Here is a 13839-nt window from a genome sequence, read left to right as displayed (position 1 = left end):
CTCAAGGAATAAAACTTTGTGAAACCGCATTACCAGTGCCTCCTCAAGTCTTCTTCCATTTTTGGATTGCTTCTCTTGGTCTCCGGAGGATTGAGCAGGGATAGGAGTTTCAGCCATTAGTGTCCAGGTGTTGACCCTTTATATACTACTACTCCCCTCTATAAAAGGTACGCGGCAGTGCCGTACTCACTATATCTACCATATGGGGTATATATATGGGTATGCTGTCAGTTTGGTTATTCAGGAAGGAGAAAGAAAGAGTCCAATTATTAGGTTGATTTTACATTTGATATTAACAGTAGCATAGATGTTGAACAGAGGTTATGTAGACAGGTGAATCCGCTGCATTGATGCTCGAAAGTCTCCACCTGATAAACATTACTACAATTTTTTATTGCTTTTTTTTCTATTATGCCTGAATATGCCTCCAGTTAAAAAAAAAAAAAAAAAAGATAATAGGTAAAGCTCCTAAAGATATCCATGTCACAGAATCCAAACTTATTGTGGCAGGTTCCTCTTTAAATTTTTCTTTCCTTTGTGGAATGCAAAACCCAGAAGCATAGAACAAGAGAGTGTTGATATGTATAATGTAGCCCATCTTATGTCACCCACAGACTGAGATTTTCAAGGAAATCAGACAGTGGATTAAGCATTCCCTGGCTGCCTGTTCACAAACATAGAGCTCCCTACGGCTGTCACCTCCCAACGGATCTGCAGAAAAAAATGCTTTGTATCCTCTGGCATCAGAGAAGGTATGTTGGAATATATTTCTATAGATTCCTGTGGTATTATTAAACTAAGTCTCACGTGAATATGACAGGAAATTACTCAGCAAAAGAAGCAGAAGAAAAACAGATTTTATTTCTCCAAAATTTTAACCAAATTTTTTTAAATGATCATTTCTGGATTTTATAAATGTTTCAAAATTTTTGGCGCAAGTAGCCTTATTTTAGAAATCTTACTGGTATTTATAGAATTCTCTCTCTCTGTGTCTTAAATGGTCTTATGCATTGTAGATAGTCAGCTGTAACATTATATTCGCCTGCTTCGCACAGGATCCCAGCTTGTCCCTGATTTCACCGCATCACAATGTAAACTCATGAATATGTATGACCATACCCAGAATCCTTTGCACACTTTTTTCATTCTGCACAATGCCATTACTTTGTTGAAAATATTGTTCTGCCATCGTGTTTTTTTCCCTCCCTACCCTTCTTGGTATTATTTGCTATTCTACCAACAACTGAATGGCTTTCGTGTGAGGGGAGGGGATTTCTTTTTTAAGTAACATTTGGAAATACTGAATGGTATAGTCAATAATCTAGTAACTATATTTCTAAATTCTAAATTTTAACATTTTCACACCCACCACTACTCATTGTTATCTCCGGAAAAATAATAAATTAGGTTTACAGCATAGTCAAAGTCGATTTTGCACACAAGGTACTGATGGTGGCGTATGTTGTTACACTCTAGAAATTTAAGAGTTAAAGGTGGAGTGCAGCGAAAACTCATCTTGCAGGGTCGGCTCCAAGGATCTTCTGTAACCTTGCAGAATGCATTGTTCCTTCCTGCAGACTTTGCCTTTAACCCTTTTAGTTCATTTTATTCAGAGGAGACGCTTGGTGGAGCAGTACAGTTCCATTCATTACTTCCTGTTAGAAATTTCAAATCTTTTTTTAAATTGCTGGCTTCTATTCGTTACTGAATGTAGTTCCGTAGGATGAAAAAAAAATTCTATTCAGCCAGCTGGGCGCATAATCTCAACAACGTGCATCAAATCAAAAAATCAATGCAACAATTGACTAGATGCACCATGCAAATTAGAAGCATTTTCAGCACATTTTGTTAGCAAGATTGATTAAAACATTTGCTACATTATCCATCTATCTCTCTATCTACTTGTCATATAAATAAAAGCTTTTATTTAATTTTTTTTACTCTACTTTAACCCGTTTATGAAACAGCCTATTTCGGCCTTGAGAACACAGTCAATTTTCATTTAGCATTTTTGTTTTACTCTTCTCGCCTTTTAAGAGACATAACTCTTTTATTTTTTAATCCATAAAACGTTTGGCGCAGCTCAAAAAACACCCCAAATACACACAATTATGCAACTTTTAAGCCTTTTCGTTTTTACACAGTCCACTTTGCGGTATAACTGACTTGTTCTCTTTATTCTATGGGTCAATATGATTACAACGATACCCATGGTTACATGTAGAGATGAGCAAATTTTCGGAAAAAAAATATAGTTTCGGTCCAAATTTATTCGCACCAAATCGCTATTAAAAACAGCTTTTTCTGGCCTACAGACAGCCTTAATTGGGGTATAGAACACTTTGCCTTGCTGCAACACGCATAGGGTGTGTGCTGTGTTAGTGAAATAACACTGTTATTCAGTATGACATGCAGATTAGAGGCGTCGTTATTATAATCACTGTCACAGAGCGGCACAATGACAGAGCCTGGAGGTGGCATCAGTATGAGGAGACCATATAGTGGCTGAATGACACAGCGTGGAGGTGGCGGCAGCATGAGAAGAACATATAGTGGCTAAATGACACAGCCTGGAGTTGGTGGCAGCATGAGGAGACCACATAGTGGCTGAATGACACAACCTGGAGTTGGCGACAGCATGAGGAGAACACATAGTGCCTGAATGACACAGCCTTGAGGTGGCGGAAGCATGAGGAGACCATATAGTGGCTGAATGACACAGCCCGGAGGTGGCAGCAGCATGAGGAGAACATATGGTGGCAGTATGAGACAGCTTGAAGCTGGCATCAGCATCAGGAGAACTTGGCATCAGATGTGTGGCATCAGGTGGTTGGCAGGATCAGAATAGTAGCTGAGGCAGGTATGCAGAAGAAAACGGTCTCATTTGTAAAAGTGTTAGTGTGCAAGTATTGAGGATATGCATTATATAAAATGTAACTTTTAATAAGATGCTTAGGATAAAATATATGGACCCAAATTTTTTTTTTTTAAATCATACAAAAAGAAAGGTGTGCAAAAAATACCATGTGCCACCTACACCACCAAGTATTGATGTGATGCAAAGACCTCTAAAAGGTGGAAGGGAACAACGTATGGTCCATTGTAACCGGTGGGGGTAAAAACTTCCCCTGTAAGGCCCTACTCTCGCATTATTAATTTCCTTCTTGGCAAGTGTTACTCGCCCTACACAGGAACCTCTCCCTATTTCCACCTACAAACACTGCCATTTCCCAGGGTTTTTAGGTGGAAATAGGGATTGGTTGCTGTGTGGGGCCGCCCTTTTTAAGACGAGTAACACTTTCCTCGAAAAGGTGGAAGGGAAAAACGTATTGTCCATTGTAGCAGGGGTGGGTAAAAACTTCCCTACTCTTGCGCTATTAATTCCCTTCTTGGCAATTGTGACTCACCCTAAAAAGGGCGGCCCCACACAGGAAACTCTCTATTTCCACCTAAGAAGCCTGGGAAATAGCAGTGCATGTAGGGGGAAATAAGGAGAGGTTCCTGTGTGGGCCGCCCTTTTTAGGGCGAGTAACACTTGCCAAGAAGGCAATTTATAATGCAAGAGTAGGGCCTTACAGGGGAAGTTTTTATCCCCACCGGTTACAATGGACCATACGTTGTTCCCTTTCACCTTTTAGAGGTCTTTGCATCACATCAATACTTGGTGGTGTAGGTGGCACATGGTGTTTTTTGCGCACCTTTCCTTTTGCTTAATTTCCAAAAAATGTAATGCATATCCTTAATACTTATTTGTGGTCTGATGCGGAGGAATGTCTGTAACTGGGGAGCAGCGCCTTATATATGTTTAGCACTATCCATATTTGTGAAGTGTTGGTACGCCATTGACCTTATTTTAATGATATAGTTTTATAGTTCGGACATTTACGCATGTGGCGATACCACATGTTTATATTTATTTTTATTTACATGTTAAATTTTTTATGGGAAAAGGGGGGTGTTTTCAACTTTTGCTCATGAAAGGGTTAATACATATTAATTCACTTTTTTTATACAGAGGGCTATAGTACTGCATACACAGATCCTATACACAGATCACTGCCATGGGTTACCATGGCAGCGATCAGTGTTATCGGCGGTTGACTGCTCCTGCCTGGATCTCAGGAACGGAGCAGTTATTCGGCGATCGGACACCGTGGAGGAAGGTAAGAGCCCTCCTGGTGTCCTGCTTGCTGTTCGGGACGCTGCGATTTCACCGCGGCGGTCCCGAACAGCCCGACTGAGCAGCCGGGATAGTTTTACTTTTGCTTTAGACGTGGCAGTCAGCTTTGACCGCCGCGTCTAAAGGGTTAATACCGCACATCGCCGTGATCGGCGATGTGCAGTATTAGCCATGGGTCCCGGCCATTGATGGGCGCTGGGACCAACACGATATGATGCGGGGTTGCAGCGCGATCCCGCTTCATATCCCGAGAGCCAGCGCAGGACGTAAATATATGTCCTGTGTCGTTAAGGGGTTAAGTGCAGGGTCACACAGGGCACATCCGCAGCTTATTTCATGTTGCGGATGGACCTGCCGCCGGTAGTGACTGCAGTGCGAGCACCCAGCTGTGCCCAGGTAGCTCTGTGTCTCCTCTTGTAGTGGTAATTAAACGGATCCCTCCAAGGAACAAAGCAGGATAGAGGCAGCGCACAGGACTTCAAAGGTAAAATGGTTTATTTACCCGGCATGCAAGCGTTTCGCTGGATAACCAGCTGATGAAGCTGGTTATCCAGCGAAACGCGTTGCATGCCGGGTAAATAAACCATTTTACCTTTGAAGTCCTGTGCGCTGCCTCTATCCTGGTTTGTTCCTTGGAGGGATCCGTTTAATTACTTCGCCTGTGTGTCCAGGAGCAGCTGCCGTTCTTCGCCCGTTGCAGGGTCACTTCACGCCTTCACCATAGTTGTACTTGGTCGCAGTACAACTATACTTGGTGAGCAAGTTTTCTTGTCTGTTTACATTATCTTTGCATTACGGTATCACACTAGGAGCGCTCTCCTTGTCTGTACTCTTGTAGTGGTGGATTTCTACAGCAGGAAATACGCCACTATGAGCGGACACACAGAGCTACCCGGGCACAGCTGGGTGCTCGCACTGCAACTACACAGTGATGCGTCCTGTATGACCCTGCGCTTAGAAAGCAAATGAGCAATGTATGGATTTAGACCCATATCAGGGTTTTATTTTTTGCGCCACCAATTGTACTTTGTAATAACACCACCACTGATTTAACTATAAAATGTAGAGCAAATGAAGGAAAAAAATTGGTGGGGGCTAAATAAAAAAAAAAAAAGGCATTTTGCAATATTTGTGTGTTTCTCTGTGTATACGGTGTTAATTCTGGTAAAACTGATAATTTTTATTGATTCTGTAGGTCCATATGATTGCAATGATCCCCAATTTATATAGTTTTTATTTATTTATTTACTTTATTACTACTACTTACTTCTAAAATATCGACTTTTTGTACGAAAATAATAATTCTGAAAATCATTCTCTTCTGACCCCTATTTATTTTTATGGATTTTTTTTTTGTTTTGATAGGACTTTCGGATCACTTTTAGTTTATTTATATCTGGTATATGAAGTGAAAAAAAAATCAGCAATTATGGACATTGGTATTTTTTTTAGGTATATGCCATTGACCGTGCAGTTTATTTAAGTTTTTAATGGTTCGCACATTTTCTACATATGGCAACCATATATGTTCATATTTATTTTTGTTTACTTTATTTATTTTAAAAAATGGGAAAAGAAGGGTGGTTCAAACTATTAGAAAAGGGGCTTATTCACATTTATTTACATTTTATTCAAAACTATGCTATAGATAGACACCTTCCGACGGTTTGCGCAGCTGATCGGATTTTGGTGTGGTGGTCCCGGAGCTGTACTCACTATTCTGCTGGTGAGGTCACTGTGATACTGGCTAGCTGGAAGCTAGGTCCCAGTAAGGGTGGCTGCTAGGGTCTATCGGCTACACTCTACTTATCCCTAGAGCACTTTCAAAATAACCTATTAGGTTATCCTTAGAATTACGTGTTTATTTTTTTTTATTTGCAAGAGCACCTACTGGCCAGGCAGAGCATCTCACACACGCAATGAAAGAAAAGAAGAAGTGTACCTAACAGTGGCAGGAATTGGGTATCAATATGCTACAATTCCTTAAGTGTTTTTCTTAAGTGAGATATTTATTTTGATGTATGTACTAGAGAAATTTTAAGGTAGTACATTTAAGTGAGTAATCTAAGGTACTATGTGTACAAGTACTAGTTTAAGGGGAATTCTCCCTACTATTTTTGGTTGAGACAGGTGTTAGCGATGGGCGACAGCAATAATACTACCCTTGGAGGAGCCGAGGTGTCCCCTATTGAGTTATCTACTTAACACCTTTAGTATTCTATACATTTATATGTACAAGAATTAGTTAGGTTTTTAGTGTTGAGTGTACACGTGCAATACGTCGATATTTTCTGTGTACAGCTTTAACTTACTTTTTATGTACATAGACATTAGAATATTTTCCTATGTACAACCTTTACTTACGTAATGTCTGTACACAGTGATCTCACCAGCAGAATAGTGAGTACAGCTCTGGAGTATAATACAGGATATAACTCAGGATCAGTACAGGATAAGTAATGTAATGTCTGTACACAGTGATCTCACCAGCAGAATAGTGAGTACAGCTCTGGAGTATAATACAGGATATAACTCAGGTTCAGTACAGGATAAGTAATGGAAGCTGTGTTGGGGCTGTTGGTCTGGTGACCGCTGCAGCCCATTCTCCACGAAGGCTCTGGACAGGGGTGTACTCCATAATTTCACCCACCTCCAAGGTATAGAATTTCTTATGGAGATATGGCCTTTGCACTGCTCGCCGGTTTACGAGGATGGTCTGCCCAGTTTTGCAGTCATGGAGTGTCCCATAACCTCTGACCTTGTCGAACTTGGCCACAGTTGCTCTTCTCCTTTCTAATGGCTCCTCCCCTTCTCGGGGGTGATCCCATTTATGGATGTACAATGCCTCCATTTCTTTGGTATTTTCTTGATACCGCACTCTTTCTTCATAAGGCAAATGTACGTGCTTTGGAGCGTAGAGTTCTTTGTATCGGGCCTTTAGCTTTTCCATTAATAAGGCCAGCTCGGCTTCTTGATGGGCCCTTTCCATTTCTGCAGTTGGGATTGGTGGAAGTGTCTTCCCAGGTAACGGTTGAAGTACTCTGTGCATGTACTCGATCAGCTCCGGCTCATCTCTGAACACCCATTGCGGCAGTTTTGGTGAGCACGATCGTGCACTTGGCAAGCTTGATCAAGGAATGACCTCAGGGCTGGAGGAGGAAGAATAGGCCACCTCTGGCGGGGTACTCACAGCAGACTCCTCCAACGGGATCTCGGCCCACGAGCCCCAGGTCCTGTGGTGAGGGGACAATCTCACCGGTGATGCACCTCCAGGTGTCCCTGCACTCCAGGTGTCTCTGGCCAATCGTCATCATCATCAGGCAGTGGGGGAAAATTGCAGGCCCCCTCTTCCTCTAATGACAACCGCAGCAGACGATCAGCAAGCTCTTGAAAAAGTTGGTCTGCGACTGCCACAACTTTCCGTGTTTCCAGCGCGATTTTGCCCAAGTTGACCACGTGGAACGCTGCTCTCCGCCATGTCTGTACTCTCCGGCTCTCCCTGCAGACTGAAGAGGTTGCTCTGTGTGGCGTCTTTTATAGTAGGCTTCTCCAAAATGGCACTGGGCAGGAAGGACGCTATCGGTGCAGCCCCGACTTCCGGTCCCTCCAGAAACGACTCTTGCATCTCTGAGTTCCCTTTCGGCTGGGATACAGCAACTTGGTGTCCACGGCCAGGGGCGGTGCATGGCGCAGTGCGGGCTTTCTTTGCGCGCTTTTCCGGCAGCAGTTTGGCTCCGCCTGTGCCTACCGGACCAGAGGATCGCAGCATGAACTCATTGCGCAGTTTACACATTTCAACTGTACACAAATCTTCGCCTCCCCCCTTACTTTTCTCTTGGCCCCCTTGTATGGTGCCCCACAAGCACCGCTCTTGTACACAGCAACACATGAATAAAGTTCGCTTACTGGGGGGGGGGGGGGGGAGTACACTTTCACTAGTGGCAATAGCATGTACACACCCGAATCCTGTTCGTGCAACACCACAAAGGCTTTGTGGTAGCCCTTGGGGGGTGTATGGTAGTGGTGGTATGGTATCGGTATATGAGGGGTTAATGTTAACCCTATAGTTCCTGACGCCAGGCTGAGGGCTGGTATGCTGAGGCAATGCTCCGGCCTATCGCCGCCCTTCCCAGTAACGATAGGTGCATGAAATGACTGAAGGTCCACAAGGAGATTGAACTTGAACAACTTTACTTAAGTGCTTGCGATACATCCAAGGCACAGTAACAGTCTCGTACAAACAGTCCTTATATTGCTCAGTGACTGACAGTTGTTGTGGACCTTGAGCTATTTAGAAAGTCTCTGAATTTAGGGTAGATATTAGCAGATCCGTCCGGATTTAGGGGTCATATTAGGTCCGGTGATGCTGCAGAGTGTCTGGGAATTGATACACTCTATATTCTGAATTACTCAGCCGTTGCCGCAAGGCTCAGGCCTAACTCACTGCGATAGCTGCTGCGCAGATCCTTCTTGTTTGACAGCCCAGGAACAAGAGAAAGAAAAGATGGCCGCCGCTCCCTTATATGGGCAGGGGGCGGGGTGAATCCGATTGGTCCGAACATCTGTCACTCACCATTACACAGAGTAATGGGATTGCATACGTCACAGGGCCTCCAAAGATCCTTAAGCAAAATACCATATAGTTTACCTAGTCACGTGACCCGCAGGTTCTGCAACGCTATGGAATCGGTAATTAACCATTTATCTACATATATATCACTATATTTACATTACCCTTACATAAATTACTAGGCTGTTAGTTGGAATAGAGGCGACAAGGGGTAGGCTACACAACAGGAGTCCCTACGTCCTAGGGACCCTGGCTATGGGGACCCACACATACATAGGTACCGTATAAGATGCGGTACCGGGACACCACACTTTTATGAGTTATTTTGCCCGCAGGTACCCCTCACATACTTATGTGTGAGGGGTACCCGCGGACATACTTTCACCCTTTGGGGGTACAGTCATGAAAAAGGTTGAGAACCACTGTCTTAGACGGTGATGAGGAAGGAAACATAAGTGAAAAAATAAATTTGGGAACCACAAAGAGGTTAAAGTTGGTCTGTGGCCAACCCCTAAAATAAAAATGATTTTACTATCATGAGATAGCTTAGGGTGCCTTTGTTAAACTTTTTTTATTTTAATGTTTCTTGATAAGCCCTACCATAGACAATGCATGGAGCAGTGGGGAGTGCTGGTGCCCCATTCTGGAGGTCACAGGGGCCAGGTCCCACAATCAGACACTTACCCCCTATCTTGTGCTTGCTGCCCACCCCCATTCCCCCTCTGCCACCATGCTCTTAATGAATTGTGTCACCATGCTCCTAATAACCTATGCCATTGTGCCTCCTAACCCTAAAGCATTATTGTCCAATCAGTGGCTCTCTAGATGTTAAAAAGCTATAACTCCCATTACACCCGGACAACAGGACATGCTGGAAGTTACAGTTTTGCACTAGAGAGCCACAGACTAGGGAACACTGCCCCTAAATGAGCTGCCCCCTGGAAACACTTATCTGTTCTGGCTCCTACGCTGCTCTGGACACCTCTGGTTAGGTCTGACTGCTGTGGATGCTGGCAGTGCTAATCGCTTCCGCACCACACAGCAAATGCTGAGAGGTTGGACACGGAGCAGAGGATTCTTTTGTTCCTGCTAGTGCTCAGCTTTTCTAATGTATTGGTGTCTAAAGGATGCCGATACAATTGAATACAGTCACGGCACTCCAAGCTGTGGGCACCCTAGCTAAGTGGCCTGGTAGAAACTGGGACCACTGTGACCCTTATTGCTGCGTCACTGGCACAGATCCATTAGAATTGAACTTGTATAGACCAATATAATTGATCAACAAAGACATTAAACTACAGACACCAAAGGTGTTGACCAGAAGGGTGATGTGCATATTACCATATTATAGTCCATGAGGATCAGACAGAAGTTATAGCAACAAGAACAGGGAATAATTGTAGGCTTGGTGCCATGTGCCAGATATAGAGGTGAAACAGTCACCCTAAAGGACCAAGAACCCCTTATGCGGTAGGCCTCTCACCTTTGTCAAGAAAATAGGCACCTTGAGCCCACAAGATGGGGCACTGGAGACACTTGGGCTGATGTGCCAGCAGAATAAAGCCAGGAAGACTTCTGGGTTAAGCTAATGTACAAATGCTAGGGTAGGATAAATCGACTGATATCTGAGCCCTTAGGATGAAAAAAGACAGGGTTGTCTGTTGTCGCCTTATTTTAATCACCAATAGTAGATCTATAATAGTAGATCCATTTGTGGGCATGTTAAGGCAGGCTAAAACAACTACATCTCAATTTATTTGCAGACACCATTCTGTTATACAGTATTTTGGCTATCATACATCTATAAAGAGAAAGCTGGAGAAATTTGATACTAGGGCCTTAAAATAAACTGAGGGTAATCAGCAATCATGACCCTAGATAAAGGGAAAAAAAAGTCATATAGTATACAAACTACACTTAGGGGCACATTAGACCAGTGTTTTAATCGCTGATCTTTAGTTAATCTGCTGTAGTAAGTTGTCTCAGAATTACTCAGAGGTGTGGGCCTCTTAATACACTTGTTGTATCTGTTGGGTTTCTTCTTCCTCTTAAAGGACAACTGCAGTGGTACACATTTATATATGCCCGGGCCTCAAAAATAAACAAAATAAACTCATACATACCTTCCTACGAGCACCCGTTGGTCCGGCACAGGCCTCACGGTCCGGCAGTGCTGACGTCATTCCACTTACTGGGGATGGGGACGCCGCAGAGCCGTCGGGCGTATCACCGGCCGTAGCGATGTCCCGCCCCGGTCGGTGATAGGCTGAGCCCACTGTCATGTAAGAAGCCGGCCAGAGCTCCTTACATGACATTGGGCTCAGCCTATAAAAGGCCGGGGCGGGACATCGCTATGGCCGGTGATACGCCAACGGCTCTGCGGCGTAGCCGTCCCCAGGAAGTGGTATGACGTCAGCACTGCCGGACCGTGAGGCCTGTGCCGGACCAACGGGGGCTCGTAGGAAGGTATGTGTGAGTTTATTTTGTTCATTTTTGAGGCCAGGGCACGGGCATATATAAATGTGTACCACTGCAGTTGTCCTTTGATGTGCCCCTCTGACTTAAAAAAAAGTGAGCATTTTCACCTCACAAATGTCTGACAGATTTTTTTGAACAGTCGTTCGTAAAAATGAAAAATGTGCTCTGTAAATGCACATGGCCCCCCGACTTCCATTCCAACCAAATTCTCTTCCATTCCAACCAAATTCTCAATGGCGCTCCTTCTCTTCTGAGCGATGTAATTCGTCTGCAGAGAACTTTATATCCACATGTGAGGTATTTCCATACTCAGAACAAACAGGGTTACATATTTTTGGTGAATTTTTCTCCTATTACCCCTTGTGAAAATAAAAAATTTGGGGTAACACCAGCATTTTATTGAATTTTTTTAAATTTTATTATTTTTACATCCCACTTTAACAAAAGTTGGTCAATCACCTGTGGGGTGTTAAGGCTCACTTAATCCCTTGTTACGTTCCATGAGCAGTGTAATTTCCCAAATAGTATGCCATGTGGGTTTTATTTTTACTGTTCTGCGACATGCCCCACAAAAAACATTTCAGCTAAATTTGCTCTCCAAAAGCCCAATGTCGTTCCTTCCCTTCTGAGCCCTCTAGTGCACCCACAGAACACTTTACATTCACATATGAGTAAAATTACATATTGTAAAATTACTTACAAGTTTTGGGGGGCTTTTTTTTACCTTTTACCCGTTGTAAAAATGGGGCTACAATAACATGTTAGTGTAAAAAATTGAGATTTTGATTTTTCTCCTCCATTTTCCTACTATTCTTGTGAAACACCTAAAGGGTTAACAAACTTTTGAATGTCATTTTGAATACTTTGAGGGGTGCAGTTTTCATAATGGGGTAATAATAGGGGATTTCCAACAAAAAGACCCTCATATTCACTTCAAAACTTAACTGGTCCCTGAAAAATTCTGATTTTGAAATTTTTGGGAAAAATTGGAAAATTACTGCTATACTTTGAAGCCCTCTGATGTCTTCAAAAAGTAAAAGCATGTCAACTTTATGATGCCAACATAAAGTTAACATATTTTATATGTGAATCAATATGTTATTTATTTGACATGTCCCTTTTGCTTACAAGCAGAGTGCTTTAAAGTTAGAAAAATGCTAAATTTACAAATTTTTCCAGAAATTTTGGAATTTTTTACCAAGAAAAATTTACCACTTACATAAAGTAGAATATGTCGGGCTTGCCTGAGACTTTGAAAAAAGGCCTCATTGGTGTCCTCTTAGCGGCTGCTAGGCGAGTAATCCCTAGGCGCTGGAAATCGTCGGTCACTGACTGGCTACGTGAAATCTTATACATACAGGGTCTTGAAGAATGACTTGCTGATTTGAACGCTTCCTTGGAGCAATACACTTTGCACTGGATGGATTTTGTAGCCTCCCCCCAATTTCTACAGTATGGCCTTCCCTCTACTGCCTTTTCATCGAGCTAGCATGCCTCCCTGCCAAGCATTATGCGCCCGCTCTTGCTGGTGATTCCTTACCCCCCCCCCCCTTGCTTTCTACTCCCCCTTTATTACCCTCCCACCCTCTCTTAAAGTTCCTCCTTTACTGACTCCCATTGTTGTTGGTTGTATTGGCTCCCTTAGGGACCATGCTCGCCATTCTGTGGTTTTACCATGTTTTTTCTTTTTGCATACACGTGTATTGTTCATTGCACTGATATGCCTTTTGTAAAGCTTGTTGTTTGATAAACTTTTGGTTCTTAATAGAAAAAATTAATACAAAAAAAAGCCGTAAAAGTAAAGTAGAATATGTCACGAAAAAAACAATCTCGGAATCAAATTTATAAGTTAAAGCATCCCAGAATTATTAATGCATAAAGTAATAGAGGTCAGATTTGAAAAAAATGCTCCCATCCTTAGGGTCAAATTGGGCTCCATCCCCAAGGGGTTAATACCCGAGATGGACATTTTCAGCATCTCATGATGCCTTTCGGTCTCTGTAATGCCCCAGCTGTTTTTCAAGAATTTGTCAACGATATGTTCCGAGATCTTCTCTACACCTGTGTTGTCGTATATCTTGAGGACATCTTGATCTACTCACCCAACTTGGAGGAGCATCGCTCACATGTCCGCCTGGTTCTTCAGCACCTCTAGGAGAATCATCTTTATGCCAAACTGGATAAATGCCTATTTGAGAGATCTTGTCTTCCGTTCATGGGTTACATCAAGGCCTTCAGATGGATCCTGACAAACTGACTGCGGTATTGGATTGGCCTCATCCTACTGTTCTACAGGCCATTCAACGCTTTTGTGTTCACCTCACATTTTTATAACCTTGGTTGCTCTAACCCTAAGATTTGGCCTCCAGTGGTGAAAGAGGATTTCACTCGCTTAAAGACTGCATTTGCTTCAGCTCCCGTGCTTACAAGACCTGATCCAGAGGAACCCTTTGTTTTGGAGGAAGATACTTCATCCATAGGAGCCGATGCCCTTCTTACCTAGAAAAACTCCAAGGGCAAAATTGTAACCTGTGGTTTCTTTTCTAAGACTTTCTTGCCTGCAGAGAGGAACCACTCTATGGGAGATCAAGAACCCCTTGCTATTAAGCTT

At 43.0% G+C, this 13839-nt stretch overlaps 1 protein-coding gene across 2 annotated transcripts in view; it reads left to right on the top strand.

Annotated features, from left to right (window-relative positions):
- Positions 1-632: 632 nt before the first annotated feature.
- The window catches only part of TLK1 (tousled like kinase 1), a 462887-nt gene continuing 449680 nt past the window's right edge, over positions 633-13839 (top strand). The window contains exon 1 of one of the 2 annotated variants that reach the window (XM_056534350.1): positions 633-752. The gene's annotated coding sequence lies outside the window, so the exon portion shown is untranslated. The remainder of the gene's footprint in view (positions 753-13839) is intronic. The other variant, XM_056534353.1, reaches the window with a different exon arrangement.

The sequence above is a fragment of the Hyla sarda genome, chromosome 8, assembly GCF_029499605.1.
Source record: "Hyla sarda isolate aHylSar1 chromosome 8, aHylSar1.hap1, whole genome shotgun sequence".
In the NCBI taxonomy this organism is placed as follows: domain Eukaryota; kingdom Metazoa; phylum Chordata; class Amphibia; order Anura; family Hylidae; genus Hyla; species Hyla sarda.
The sequence above is the reverse complement of the archived record's forward strand: the minus strand, read 5'-3'. Positions and strand labels throughout refer to the sequence as shown.